We start from the raw sequence: 15,938 nt of genomic DNA on the forward strand, positions 1-15,938 counted from the left end.
TGAAATAAATAGACTGACACATTTTCCAGTCAGGGAGCGATTCTGGAGAGCAAGTTTACCTTGGCATAAGAGCTCAGGTGGGGCTGTGAGAAACCTTATCTGTGCCTGCCCAGTAAACCAGGAGCTGTAATCTCCCCAGAGCCTTGGCCACCGAGCAGGTGACACAGAGAGGCAGGTGAACAGGGCAGGTGAGCCAGCTTTGGACTGGCCAGAACCACTGTGGAGCCAGACTGGCCCAGGATCACTTGGGTTAGGTCAATATTGTTTTTAATTTGATGGGCAGAACTGAATACTAGTTGCCAAGTGAAACGCTATCAAACATTCCTGTCCTTCAAATAGAAGACTTTCAAACATGTGCATATGGGAATCTCATTGAAAATGTGGGCTCTGATTCAGCAGGACTGGGTGGCCAGAAATTGCCTTCCCATCAAATTTGCCAGCACTTCAGGTGCTGATGGAGGGATCAGTGTGTGGGTCACAAGGAACCAGCAAAGTTGTAAAGACTGTTCAGATGACTGGATTTTGCATAAACGAGTTACCCTTTAGGCTGCACTGAGACAGGATACAGGTGCTGGACCAGGTGTTTTCTATCTTCTCTCTCTGTTAACTCTTCACATCAACTCTGTAAGGTGGCTGTTGTTAATCTCGCCCCCTTGTTGGCAGGCAAGGGGATGGAAGAGGTTAGTTCATGCTTTCTACATGTCATTTTTTGACAGATTTCATTGCTATCTTTATTCCCTTCCTGGTGATCTGAAATAACCCAAAGACAAAGGATAATAGATACTCTGTGGTAGAGATGGGCGTGGCCTTCTCAACACCTGGGCATGAATAATTCCTTTTGTACAGAATCATCAGGGCCAAGCACAGAGATTCAAGGATCCTAGTATCAGCATTTGACTTACCAAGGCCTAGCATCAAGAGACAGTTGCTCAGAAAGGTGGACCTGTCTGTTTTTCAAATGCCTGGTGCTGATGTATTTGGCTCTAGGACATACAGTTGGAGAAAATTCTTAATACCAGGAAGAATCTCTTTGATGTGTCAGCTTGGAAAGAATGCCTGGTGCAGGCCATTCAGGACCACAGGAGAGCAGCAGCAACAGAAGCCTCAGCTTGTGGAAACACCAAAAGAAGGCCACGAAGAACTGACTGACCCATGTGGAGGTATTAAAGTACTTTGAAGATGCTTGTCTCACATGCATGAGGCCCTGGGTTCGATTCCTCAGCACCACATAAGCAGAAAAAAGCCAGAAGTGGCGTTGTGGCTCAAGTGGTAGAGGGCTAGCCTTAAGCGCTGAAGAGCTGATGGACAGCGCCCAGGCCCAGAGTTCAGCCTCCCACAACTGGCAAAACAACAACAACAACAACAACAAACCTTGAAGAACTGCAATATACCTTGCAAAACTCATCAGCTCTCAGCAGGAAGCTTGCATCATTTCTGGACTACAAAGGGGCAGGGGGGAAGGTAGCCTGGTTGGCTGATCCTAGCCCTAGGGTACATTCAGGAAAACTCAGGGAAAAAATGTAAGACATGCTTCCTCCAACCACTGCCCCTCCCCACAAGATCTGGGAAGACCTGAGCTTTAATGACCACTTAGCAAATGGAGCTGTTCTGAGAAGAATTTGCACTGTGGGCTTTGTGCAATACCTCCCCACCTACACTGGCCAAATCCAAAGCTCCCCCCCCCCCCCGCCCCCAACAAAAAAAGGCATATTAATGTTGCATTGTTCCAGAATGGCTTTGAGGCATTCTATATAAAATAAAATATATAAAATAAACAAAGGGATTTTTTGTTGTTGTTGTTTTTAGGGTGTGTGTGTGTGTGTGTGTGTACTGGTAATGGGCCTTGAACTCAGGACTTGGGCATTTTTCTTTAGCTTTTCATTCAAGGCTGGCATCCTACCACTTGAGCAATACCTCCCTTTTTGGATTTTTGTTGTTGTTGTCTTTTGTTCGTTTTTCAACGAGAGGGTATAAACAGAAGGGAAAATAAAGGCAGAGGAGGATCCTAAGTGCTTGCTGCCTCCCAGCATGCTGTGAGCTCCTGTGCACCTGGCACATTAAATTGAGCTTGGATGTCTTGACCCTATAACGCAACCCCTGATCCTCTGACTCTATAAAGCAAAAGCTCAAGGAAAGGAGCTTCAAAGAAACAGGTCGATTTTCAGTGCTGAGACCCCTATGGGCCTCTTAAGGGAGAATGAGAAGACACTTCAGAAAGTTCCAGGGCATGTGCTGCGGCAGCCCTACAGCAAAGCCTAGAGGGAATTATTTTCATGGGATGCTTCCTGTAACTCCTTCAGTGCAGGCAGAAGGTGGTGCAGATGCCCATGTCCAGCAAGAGCAAGTATGAAAGGCTTCAGAATGACCTGCTTTGAGACTCTGATGGTCCCCACCTTTCAGGGAATCTGAACCTGGTTCTCCCCAGGTCTTGTACTGACCCCACTCAGTGCTTTTGAAAACAACTTGCTAGGGCTCTGAGCAAAGCTGCAGACATGGAAAACGGGCACAGAGTAGTTTCCATGGTGGAATCAAGCAGGACTAGCAGGACCCTGAGCTGATCCTGGGCTTGCCATTCACTGACCGTGAACTTAGCAGCAGTTCTCCAAGTTGCAATGTTCTGAGACGCACAGCAAACGAAAGAGATGCAATGAAGGAATACTGCAAAGTTCGGGGTCTGTGAAACACACAAAGGACCATCTAGAACCCTAGGCCCAGCTGTGGGCAACTCTTCTAGCTGGCAGCCTTTCCAAGTCTGCCTTGGTGGCAGAGGACTGCCTCCCTAGCTCAAGCTCATGTCCTCCTCTCCTCTCCTCTCCTCTCCTCTCCTCTCCTCTCCTCTCCTCTCCTCTCCTCTTCTCTCCCCTCCCCTTCTCTCTCCTCCTCTTCTCTTCCTTTCCCTCCCCTTAAAAAACATTTGTGTGTGTGTGTGTGTGTGTGTGTGTGTGTGTGTGTGTGTGTGTACTGGGGCTTGAACTCTGGGCCCAGTCATGGTCCCTTAGATTTTTTTTGCTCAAGTCTGGCTCTCTACCACTTGAGTCATAGCTCTATGTCAGCTTCTGGCTGATTAACTGGAAATAAGCATCTCACAGATTTTCTTGCCCTGGGTTGGCTTCAAACCATAATCCTCAGATCTTTCTTAGCCTCCCAAATAATGAGCCAGTACTGCCTGGCTACTTTTGCCTTTTCAACATAGCCCATACTATGGACTGAGTGAGGCAAGGGGAGAAAGGCCCAAGTATTGCATCCAGACAGGTACTGTTTGCTCCAAACCTCTCCAATGATCAAGGTTCATTGGCCTGCATCTCCAGTGGATCCCTTTATCACCCCAGCTGGCCTCTTTCTTTCTGAGAGGTTGATCCAGGTCCTGCCTCCTCAGCTCCTGCTTCTTCAGAGCCAAGCACCCCCATCACAGGCTTCCGACGTGACCTTTCAACAGAAGCCTTAGCGCTTGAGAAGCCATGGATATGATGATGGTTTGGCCACACGGGTTGCCACGGCTACTGCACTGTATGCTGTCACACATGGAAGTCCCGTGGAGCTCTACCATAGGTGTCACCCTCTTCTTCTCAACCTGCCCTTCCAGACAGCTTTTCCAGCTGGTGATGCTCTTTTCCAGTTACTCCAGATCAAGATCTCCAAGCCTATTTCCCTTCTGTCTCCCTCTGGCTCTCATCCCTACAGTTCAGAAGCATGGTCTCTGCCTTGTCACTCACCCTCACCCTCACTCCCCTCTCCTGGACACTCCCTCTCTTGGGGTCATGTAATGGGCCCTTGGTAGACCCTCCTTCCTCCCTAGTGGCCAGTCCTGTCATGTGATGTCCCCTCTGCTGTCTGCCCTCCTGGGGTCACTGCTCTCTAGAGGGAAGAGCATGCCGTATTGGAGGCAGGCCCATCCTGCATACCCGTTTCATTGGCGGGTGTTGGTTGTTGCTTGCTGGAAACACCCAAACAAACATAAGGTGGTAATGCAATTGGAAGTGTAGAAGTCTCTGTTTCAGTGGAAGGCCATGTTCTTTCCCTAGCTTCAACAGAGAAAACAGCACTTCTTCATGAGGTGAGTCTGTGTGGACATGTGAAATGCCAACAGATCAGGGTGGCCTGTTGACTAGCTGGCACTCCATACTAGGGTAGCCTTTCCTTTTCTCTCATCGTATTTTCCTTTCTTTTCTTTCTTCTCTTTTTTCATGGTTTGAATTCAGTGTCTCCAGCTGTCTTGGCACACTTGCTCACTGAGCCATACCTTCAGCCCAGACATTTGCTTCTTTTTTTTTTTAAATTTTATTTTATTTGAGAGCATACTGTACAGAGGGGTTACAATTACATGGGCAAGATAATGCATACATTTCTTACCAAGCATTGCAGCCTCCTCCTTTGTTTACCCTTCACCTCCCTTCCCAGCCTCCCCCCTCCCGCCACCCAATCCTTCCCCCCTCCCCCCCCACACCGACATTGTAAAGCTCGTTTTTGACATGACATTTTGTACTTCTCATTGTTGCAACAGGTCCACCTGAATCCTTAAATGACTTGTTTGTCCCCATCTCCTCCACAAGTTATACTGACATCAAATATAGTGAAAGCGGGGGTTACACTGTGGGGGAGGGACATACAAAGCAACAAAGAAATAATCTTATAAATGCGTTAGAAACACATGCATGAAAGAAAAAAAACATTAAAATACATATCTAAGGGTTCATTTTCCTAACATCACATTATCTGACCTTTTCCACTTGACTCATACATATACTAGATATTGCAAATAAGGGAAACCATGGGACCAATGTTTCTTTGGGCCTGGCTTACTTCACTTAATATAATTTTTTCCAAGCCTTTCCATTTCCTAACAAATGGGGAAATGTCATTCTTTCTGATGGAGGCATAGAATTCCATTGTGTATATATACCACATTTTCTTGATCCATTCATCTACTGAGGGGCATCTGGGTTGGTTCCATATCTTAGCTATGGTAAATAATGCTGCAATAAACATAGTTGTGCTGGTAGCTTTAGTGTGGTCTTGTTTGTAAGACATTTGCTTCTTAATGGGAGGTGGGATCTTGCAGACTGGCTTCAGATTGTGAACCTCTAGACCTCAGCCTCCTGAGTAACTAGGATTGCAGGTGTGATGCTCCAGCAGTCAGTTTAGGGTATTTTGTTAATATTCCTATTGAACCAACTTTAAGATGCTGAAGGCAATACCATTGGCTACATGTACAGAAGGGCAAGCGGTGAGGGTGGAGACTTCAAGCCTGCCATCAAAAATCAGTGTCACCTCCCTGTACTGCCATACACATAGGTCAGCTCTCACTCCTGCGGGCTAGTACACAAGGTGTCACCAATGTGAGACAAATACACCCGATGAAGTACAGTTATTCTACATGGCATCATTCTCCTCTACAGCTGATTTGGCTTCCTGTTCAGAAATCAAGAAAGAGGGCTGCTTCCTTTGCCCTGTTTGCCTGCTAAGCAGCAAAATGGAGCAGCCAGTGTGGCTTTTACTTTCCCTCTTCCTCTCTCCATATTCAAGTAGATCCAATCAAAGGAAAGTTAGTGCTGCACCTTAGTGCTGCACCTTAGTGCTGCAAGCTAACACTGGTCATATTGTGCCTTAAGCTGAGGGTGGGGAATATCAGGGCCATTTTACAGACGATGACTAGGTAAGGTCTGAAAAGAGAAGGGAACTGCTGTTTCTTGTTAAGAATGAAAGGTATGGTCTGGAGGCATGGTTTGAAGGCAAACTGAGCAAGCACAAGACCCTGATTTCAAACCCCAGTAGAACAAAATACAAAACAAAACAAAAACCAAAAGAAGAATGCCAGGAAATACCCTGTCTTCTATGCAGCCCTTTATTTTTTGGTAGTACTAGGGTATAAACTCAGCACTTTTTTGCTTGCTAGGCAGGTGCTCTACCACTTCATCCACAACCCCAGACCTTTTTCCTTTATTTATATTAGGAATAGAGTCCTGCTTTTTCCCCAGACTGACCTGGATTTTGGTTTTCCTATTTTGGCTTCTGATTCCTGCACAGCCGGGGTGACAGGCATGCTCAGCTTTTTATTGATTGAGATGGGATCTATCTGAATTGTGATTATGGATTGAATCCAAACCTAGACTTTTTCATTTTTTTTTTTTCCCATCGGTCGTGGAGCTTGAACTCTGGGCCTGGGCGCTGTCCCTCAGCTCTTCAGCTCAAGGCTGGCACTCCACCACTTGAGCTACAGCGCTACTTCCGGTTTATTGAAGATAAGAGTTTCATGGACTTTCCTGCCAGGGCTGGCTTTGAACCTCCATTCTCAGATCTCAGCCTCCTGAGTAGCTAGGATTACAGGTGTGAGCCACTGGCACCTGGCTGTGACCTTATCATTTCTTTTCTTTTTTTCTTCTCTGCCTCTTATATGCTGGGATTACAGGTCTGTACCACCATGCTCAGTTATATATATATATATATTTTTTTTTTTTGGGGGGGGGGTCTGGTCGTGGGGCCTGAACTCTGGGCCTGGGCGCTGTCCCTCAGCTCTTCAGCTCAAGGCTAGCGCTCTACCTCTTGAGCCACAGCGCCACGTCTGGCTTTTTTCTTTTTGCTTATGTGGTGCTGAGGAATCGAACCCAGGGCCTCAGGCATGCAAGGCAAGCGCTCTATCACTGAGCCACCTTCCCAGCCCCTATATTTTCTTAAGTGGAGAAATGAGGAGGGTTTCTGGAGATGAAGACAGTAAGATGAAAATAACACTAGGAATGTGCATGAGGGACCCTCAGCAGGATCACGACTGTCACTGGTGTACTCTGCGGCCACCCCAGATAAAAAAGAGCTGGTGACTACACACAGGAAATGACGCCACCCTGGAGAGACTTGTGCACACAAGTTGCTCCTGCTTTTCCAGGACTAACATCAGAAGCGTCAGAGCTAAGGTCCTGGGGACATCACTGTGCTTTCCTACTTTTCCTTTCCTGAGGAGAGCCAGCAGAAGAGTCTAGTGCTCTGTAAGGGCAGGGCCAGAATCCTGAGGGCAAGTACCCTCTGTAAGGGTGGGAGGTGTACATGGCCAGTGGCCCCACCATCCTCAGTACCTAGGGCCAAGAATATTAAACAAGCCCCAAAGGTATTGCATTACTCCTCTTGTGAGTCTGCAACCTGTGCAAAGCCTCTGTTGCCTCCTCAAGCATGAGAGATGCCAGGTGCCTTTTGTTCAGTTGTCACCCAGCTTTCATGTAGGCTGGTGCAGCAAGGCCAGGGCCTCTTCTGCAGGTACACACCTGGACAGGGTAGTAGGCTCCCAGGAAAAGCACTTGAGAGAATCACCTTAGGTCAAAAGCTCCTCCTCCTCTTCCTTTCCTCCTCTCCTCCTCTTCTCCTCCCCTTCTTCTCCCACTCTCCTCCTCCTCATTATCTTCTTCTTTCTTCTAAGAGTTGTTCCCCTCCTCCTCCTGCTCCTCCTCCTGCTCCTCCTCCTCCTCTTTCTTCTCCTCCTTCTACTTGTGCTGGTATCAGGGCAGCCTGGGTGCTGTCCTTTAACTTTTTCTGACACTCTACCACTTAAACCACAGCTCCAATTCTGGCTTTTAGGGTGGTTCACTGGAGATAAGAGTCTCATGTATTTTCCTGACTGGGTTAGCTTTGAACCCCAATCCTTAGATCTCAGCATCCTGAGTAGTTAGGAGTACAGGCATGAGGCATTAGCACCCAGCTGTTTCATTTGTTGGTGGTGGTCATGGGGCTTGAACTCAGGGCCTGGGGATTGTCCCTGAGCTTTTTCTCTCAAGGCTAGCACTCTCACGCTTTGAGCCACGGCGCCACTTCCAGTTTTCTGGTGGTTAATTGGAGAGAAGAGTCTTATGGAATTTCCTTCCTGGGGTGGCTTGAAACTGTGATCCTCAGATCCCCATGCTCACCTGGCCCAGCTGTTTCTTCTTAAAATGAAGAAACATATTTTTTCAGCCCCCCTTTTCCTCTTTAATCTTTGGAGCTAATACACTGAAATATTGTTATCACATTATTGCTAGGGTTAAGGGATCTAATCATCCCTCTCCAGAAGGGCCAGTGACCCATGAAGAAAGTCATCTCCTCCTACGTGTGCCCACTGATGGTGCACATCCCAGACTCTCTAAGGAGAGCTCCCTCCTTCCTGTCTGTCATCACGGCCTATCCCGGCTCCTGCATTGGACAGCCCTCCCCTCTCTACTGACCCTGCCTGAAACCCCACCTTAGATCAAAGCTTTGAGCCAGTGCTACATGTCACTCATTCTCATAATAGTGTGAACTTATTTGTTAGATCTAGTTCTCCACCTAGCAGCTTCAGGAACCCAGGGAGCCACAGGATGGAAGTTTCAGTGGAAAAGCAAAGGGGTGTGGGGGAAGCTTGAGAGGCCGCTAGGAAGGGAGGAACAAGTTCCTGAGGTTATGGTCTGCAGAGAGGTGTGAAACCAGTGGGGATTCAAAGGGAAGTCTCAGAAGACACGGGTCATATAAACTACAGTTGACCTACTTAACACTTCTGCCGAGGCCCCTCCCAGCTGGGAACAAGGCGCTGACATTATCCCAGTGAAAACAGGTGAAAGAAGTGAGATTGGCTGGACTAATAACAGCGACAGATCTTTTTCGGCTCGTAAGAAATTTTTCATATTCCCGTACGCAGAGCACAAGGCCTCTTCCTACCACTAGTTATTCAATTGTGGCTGCAGGGGGCTCTAGTCCCTCTTCCCAGGGTTCTCTCTGCTCTCTTCTAGTTCCTGGTATGCCCCTGGCCTTTCCTACCCATGAGCCTTCACTCACTCCATTCTCATCAACAGAATGGTCCTTCTCCGACATCTACCTATCCTTCTAGGCCCCTCAACGGGCACCCTCCTCCTTTAACTGTTCCTGCTACCATTCACTCAATAGCTATGATGGAGCAACTACTGTGTGCTGGGTAGTAGAGTTACAGCAGGATGCAACCAGCACAATTCTTTCTCAGACAGAGCTTACGACCTTGAGGTCAACACCCCTCTTTCTAGCCTCTCTTCTAGGCAGACCTAACCATGTCACATGACCAGGGTCTGGGTTGTGGCAGTTTGCAGACAGTTTGCAGCTAGCTAGCATCTCTGTCCTGTCTCCCCAGTGTTTGACATTCTGCCAAGAAACAGGGTCAGCTCTTCCTTTCTTTATAACAGGAACTCAGGCAGCAATCCATGGGAAGCCTAGAGGGTGTGACTCAGCTGCACCCTGTACTTGCGTGGTGGCTGTGCCGCTTCTTCCGAACTTCATGATCTTTAGGCATCATTGGAAGCCGTTGAGGGAATTTGTTGTTGTTCTTATTCATGGTGGTGGTGTTTTATTGCCAGTACCAGGGCTTGAACTCAGGGCCTCACTGACTTGGCCTTTTTTGCTTGTGGCCGGTGCTCAACCTCTTGAGCCATGCTTCCAGGACTTTCTGCTGGTTCATTGGAGGTAAGTGTCTCACAGACTTTTGTTGTCCTGACTGGCTTTAACTAGAGATTCTCAGATCACAACCTCCTGAGTAGCTAGCATATAGACATGTGCCAGTGATGCCCAGCTATGATGTGGGTTTTTGTCATTGTTGTTGTTGTAATGTTTTGAGACAGGGCCTTGCTGGGAAGCCCAGGCTGGATTGAAATTCACTCTGTAATCTGCATGGCCTTGAACTCCCTCCTGTCTTAACCTGAATGCTTATGCAGACTATTTGCTTCCTTGGGCTGGGTTTGCAGGTGATAAAGATGGGAGAGAATAAAAGTCCTCCTAACTTTATTCTTTGTCAGCACCGCCTCCTGCTTGGCAGACAGTAGGCACTGATGGATGCCTCCTGGAATTGTTGAAAGGGCAGGGAGGTGTATCAGACACCCAGCTATCTGATTCCAAGGCAGGCGTGTGTGGTGTGATCCACACCACAGACTCCAACAGGCTAGGCAGGCTCGGGTTTCTGTCCAGCTTGCAGGCAGCGAGGTGATGCTCAGGAGGAGCCCTATGTAGGACTGGCCACTGCCTGCTCCTCCAAGGAGGGGCAGGGGTATGAAATCGGCAGAGACCAGCTGTTCCTGGAGGAAGCTGGCTGACATCCTGTCTACCCGAAAAGAAAACTGAAAGTGGGTTTCTCCAGGGGAAACTGTTGGATTGTTTTCTTCTTTCTTCACATCCCCGCAGGTACAGTAGAGTTCGTAGTTAAACGCAGGATGTAGAGAGCAGGTGACGGTGTCTATGTTGTTCTGTGAGCGGGCATACCCATCTAATTTGAAGGAGCTCGCAGCTTTGCTAAGGGGTGCTCTGCTATGTGAGCATGTCCGGTGATAGTAAACCTCTCTTTTCTGGCTGTGGAAACACATTCCTTTGCGGATATGGAAGGAGAAAAGGCAAGATAGAGCCAGAGCTAACGCAGGAATGTACTTCCTTAATTGGACATGAGAGCCTTGAACTGGTTCCAGATGGAGTGTTTTCTTTTAGGGCCTGGACCCTTAAGGTTCCATAGTTTTCTTTCTCAAAAAAAAAAAAAAAATCCCTTTGGTTCAAAGGCCCCTTGATAGACATAAAGAAAAAGTCAGGGCTGAATTTCTTTGATATTTGGGAAGGCAAGAGTTTATGGGCAGTCAGATTCCAGGCTTCTTTTAAGGGCAGGAGGATTCTAGATGGAAAGAAGAAGGCGCCTTCTGAGATGGCCCAGAACAGGGAGCCCCCCAGACTTTGTACTGAGTCCTGAAGCAAACCACTTTTCTGGGCAGTTATAGAAGCAGTTCCTCTCAGCAACCCTATGACCTAAAAAGAGAGACTTCCATTGCCTGCTTTGATTGCGTTAGGAATCCGAGATACAGAGAGGTCAAGTGTATTTATTGCTTGAGGACAAACAGCAAGAGAAGTCAAAGGCTGGCTGGTTTTTGTCCAGTGGGTTTTGGCTGCTTTTATTTATTTATTTATTTTGGTGCTGGTACTGAACTCAGGGTCTGGAACTATCCTTTAGTTTTATCTTCTTGAGACCCGTGCCCTACCACTTGAGCCACAACTCCACTTCTAGCCTTTGCGTGGTTAACTGCAAATGAGTCTCATGGACTTCCTGCCCAGGCTAGCTTTGAACTGCTTTTCCCAGATCTCAGCTCTCTGAATAGCTAGAATTACAGGAGTGAGTTGCTGGCACCTGTCTGCTTTGTATTTTCATCTGCTCATTTTCCTATGGCACAAGATCACATTTTGAGGTCTCTGTATTCATTGTGTGCCTAATACCCAGCTGGGTACTTCCTGGGAGGTACTGGTGGAGGTACAGTACGAAGATGGTAGGACCAGAGCAGTAGCCTGATCTGGGCAGAGCCTCACATCAATCAGTGGAACTGAGAGGTTTGTGTACGAATGAGCAAAAGCCTGAAGTGGATGCAATTAAATCTGCTAAACTCCCCCTTCTCTCCCAAACACTTAAGCCCTACATCTGCTCAGTGCTTTCCCATTTACCAAGTGTTTTCCCATCATTGTCTCATTTCGCCTTCTCATCAACCCACCCACATACATTCTTGCCTTTCACATTTCTTATGTACCCAAATGAGTTTCACCAAAAAAAAAAAAAAAAATTGGACAGAAACTCTTCTTCTCCTACTCACTTCAAAACCAAACCAAACCAACCCCTAAAACTTCAACTGATATCCCAAGAGGCTCCACATCCCCAGGCAGGGTGGCAAACTTGTTTACTGTGCCTGCCCTGCTCTGCTGAATGGAGAGTAGGAGTCCTTAGTCTTTGCTATTGGAACTAACACTTTTGTAATTCACTTCATAGTTGAGCTGTTAAGACACACACACAAAAGCTACAGAGACCATGGTAAGTACAGTAGTGTGTGTGTGTGTGTGTGTGTGTGTGTGTGTGTGTGTGTGTGTGTGTGTGTGTGTGTGAAACAGACTTTGGAACCAGCAAGTCAAATTCTGATCCAACCATTTGAGGGCCATGTGGCCATAGTTAAGTTACTTACCTTCTAAAGTCTTGATTTCTTCCTCTGTGCAATGGAGTAATAATGCCTACCTCTAAGGTGTTGTGAGGCATGAGGTGGCAGCAGATCAGATCAGAAACGCTGTCCCTTTGCTTCCTCTTTTTTCCTCTTTGAGGTCAAACAACCACTTTGTGAAGTTCCTTATAACTAAACCCAAAGTACTAGCGAAAGTACCAGTTTCACCACAACTAGGCAACCTAAACACAACATTGTTTTCTGCAAGCCACAGGGAGATGTCATGTAGGTATAAATGTTGCTGAATGAATTTAGATAGAGTCTTTCTTAACTAGGTAAATAATTAGCTACATAGTTGTAATCACTGCACAGCTGCAACTAAAGTAACTGACAAGTTCTTTAACTTATTTATTTATTTATTTTGTGTGTGCTGGGCTTGAACTCAGGGCATAGGTGCTGTCCCTTAGCTTTTTTGCTCAAGGCTGACACTCTGTTACTTAAGACACACATCTAATTCCATCTCTCTGTGTAAATAAGAACCTCCTGGCCTTTGCTGTCCAAGTTGGCTTAGAACTTTGATCCTCAGATCGCAGGCTCCTGAAGATTACAGGTTATGAACACCTGTGTTTTGGTTGCCTTTATTTTTTAAGCATTTCTTTTTAAAATTTTTAGGCAAAGGGGAGAAGAAATTGCGAAAGTGGATTTATGTGATGTTGGAAAACAAGACAATTCTATCTGGATTTTTACTGAGGCTGAAGCACAAATCGACCCTATTATTGCTCCCCAGTAAAAACAGGTGGGAAGAAAGAGAGAATTGAGGGCTCTGACTGGGTCGGGGGAGGGGTTAACTCAATGGTCTGTATGTAATAGATGAAGTTCAACAAATATTGGCAGTAGAAGTTTAGCAAGACTTCATCTTGGCCTTGATCTATGTTGCTGACTTCTTGGCAAATACAGCAAGCCACTAGTAATTATAGTGGAAAGAACATTTGGCCATTGGTCTGAAGGTCCAACTTCCAGCAATCCTACTTCATAGCCTGGTGACACTGGATGTGCTATTTAATCTCTCTTAAGTGTCTTCTCACCTGTAAAATGAGGAGACTGGACTGGGCTATTTGGAAGGTTTCTTTCAGCTCTAAGGTTCTGGGGCTCTGAGTCACTTCACTCGCTTGTTTCTATTTCTTCATTTAGGGATAGAAATAGTCAGTGCACTTCTTGAAGTCCCTGTAGCTTTAGAGGTATAAGGAATGATGTGTGCAGAGCAATGTAACAGAGGAGAAGACTGAGTGTGAGTACCTTCCGGTTCCAGGCCCAGCGTAACTCATCTAGCCATGCAGTCTGGCAAGACGCCTAATTAATTTCAGCCTCTACTTGCACCTCTGTAGATTAGGCACCAGAAATTGCGCTGCGTGAAGCTCATCATCTTTCAGAAGCTGAGTTAATAAAAGTGCTTTGAAAATTTGCAAGGCACCAAGGAAAAGAGTAAACTGAGAATGGGCATGCTTGGGAAATGCTGTGATAGCTTCCTTCAGCACCGCTCCTCCAAGATTTTCACATGAATGAGTCTTGTGATCCCAGAGGAAAGACTAAGTGTAGATTGGGAGGATCTCAGCCAAGGCTGATTTTCACTGTAATTACTAATAAGTGATAATGCAGCCAAAACAGGACCCCATATAGTTTTCCCAAGGTTAGGCAGCAGATAATTACCTCAGTGTACTCCAGTTCAGGGGTTTATCCTGAGGCCAGGTCACTGCTAGGGGATGGGAGGCCTTAGGAGATCTTGCCAAAAGGAGCTCATTTTGGCAGCACCAGAAATCCTAGCTATCCAGGAGACTGAGATTTGAGGATTGCAGTTCAAAGCCAGCCCTGGCAGACAAATTTAAAAATGTTTATTTAACAAACAACAAGCTGTAAGAGGAAGTATATAGTTTAAGTGATAGAGTGTTAGCCTTGAGTGAAAAAGCTAAAGGATAGCACGTAGGCTCTGAGTTCAAGCACTAGTACTGGCACAAATAAAAAATAAATAAAAGAAACCCATTTTGACTCAAGGTGTGTGGTGGGGGGGACTGAAAGGAAGTGAGGTAGCTTTCTAAGTTTTGAAAGTTTCACTAGGTCAAAATGACAAATATGTAAAAGGTGGCTTGCTCAATGTCAAAGTGTCACGGCAGCTTCTCAACTGTAAGAGATTGGTTGCCTCGATCTCTGGCCAAAAATGTCCTCCTGTTCACCCCGAACCTGGCTCAAACTCTCCTATGGAGGGCCCTGGAAAGCCCCAGCCTGGGATCCAGCTTTCCAAAGACTGGCTTCTCCTTTGGCTCCTCAGATGACAAGTCACACCCAGCAATGACACTGAGAAGTTCCCCTATTCCCTCAGAAAATTCACATTGTCCCTGCCTGTGAAAAGCATGGCCTCCACCTGTATATGGTCCTGTGCATCACACATCTATTTCTGGCTTCACCTGAGTAGTAAAGGCAGGCTCCTGAATTTTTCTGAGTGGAGGAGTCAGCTTATCCTAAGCCTATAATTTATTAGGAAGTATGCTGTTTCTATTCAACTTGTATATGTGTAAATGCAATTAAAAATAGCAATTATTGCCAGGCGCTGGTGGCTGACACCTGTAATCCTAGCTACTCAGGAGGCTGAGATCTGAGGACCAATGTTCAAAGCCAGCTGTGGCAGGAAGTCTGTGAGATTCTTATCTCCAATTAAACATAAAACAGGAAGTGGAGCTGTGGCTCAAAGTGGTAGAGTGCTAGCCTTGACCAAAAGAGCTGACGGACAGTGCTCAGGCCTTGAGTTCAAGCCCCATGACTGGCGAAAGAAGGAAAGAAAGAAAGAAAGAAAGAAAGAAAGAAAGAAAGAAAGAAAGAAAGAAAGAAAGAAAGAAAGAAAGAAAGAAAGAAAGAAAGAAAGAAAGGAAGGGAGGGAAAGAGAGAGAAAGAAAGAGAGAAAGAAAGAGAAAAAAGCACAATTATTTAAAAAATTATTATAGCTTTTTGGTGGGTCATGGGGCTTGAACTCTGGTCCTTGGTACTGTCCCTGAGCTCTTCAGCTCAAGGCAAGTGCTCTACCATTTCTCTTCTTCAAAGACTAGGCCTCACTATATGGCTCAGCATAATCTGGAATTTGCTAGATAGCCCAAGCTACCCTGGAATTTATGAGCCTCCTGTCCCAGCCTCCAGACTGCTAAGCTATAGGTGTGTAATCTTACCTGGCTTTATAGTTCCATTTGCTGCACATATACATGAATTCAATACTCAAGTCTTTTTTTTCTTTTTTTTCAAATAACGGACTTCAAAGCAAATTCAATTTGGTTTAGTTTTTGAGAAGCCCTATCCGATTTCCGCAGCTTCCTTTTCTTCCCGTAGGTCAAGGTTATAAAGCTGTTTTACAGGAGTAATTGAAGCCGAGGCCACAGAGGGGCAGCGCTGGGTGCCCAGTGAGACTCTTCATCATCCGGCCCGGCTCTGGGGGCTGCGCCGCTTCACTGCCTGGAGCTGCAATCTCGGGGCAGTGTGTGCGGCTTGAGCCTGAACCTTTATTTCTGCGGTGAGAGAACGAACCCTGGGGAGCAGCAGATCTGGGGAGCAGCAAAGGCTGGTGGAGCGTGTGCGCGTGTGCGCGTGTGCAATGGAAAAACCCTAGTAAGACGCCACATCCTTTCTCCCATAAACAGACCCCCGCACGGGTCGCAGGGCTGCAGATGTCCCCTCCCCGCGGGCGCCGCGGGCCCGCCTCTCTCCACCTCTCCGACCTTCTCACCGCTTCCTCCCCAGCTCCGTCTTCATCTCCACGCAGAGCATCCCGGGGATGCGCGCTAGGCTCCCGGGCCGTGGAGGGGGTATCGCGATGACGTTGCCCCGGACAACGATCGCGGGGAGAGGCCTAGTTTGGAGGATGAGTGCTGGGGACAGTGAGCGGTGCCCCAGGGGGCCGCGGTGCCAGGCGCCCCCCCCCACCGGGGCGAGGACCGGTCCCGGCCGGGCCCCCGCGGGCCCCCGCGTTCCCTGCGGGGGTGCGCAGGCGCCGAGCGG

This window comes from Dipodomys spectabilis, unplaced genomic scaffold, assembly GCF_019054845.1.
Source record: "Dipodomys spectabilis isolate Male_0828 unplaced genomic scaffold, ASM1905484v1 ptg000210l, whole genome shotgun sequence".
Taxonomy (NCBI): Eukaryota; Metazoa; Chordata; class Mammalia; order Rodentia; family Heteromyidae; genus Dipodomys; species Dipodomys spectabilis.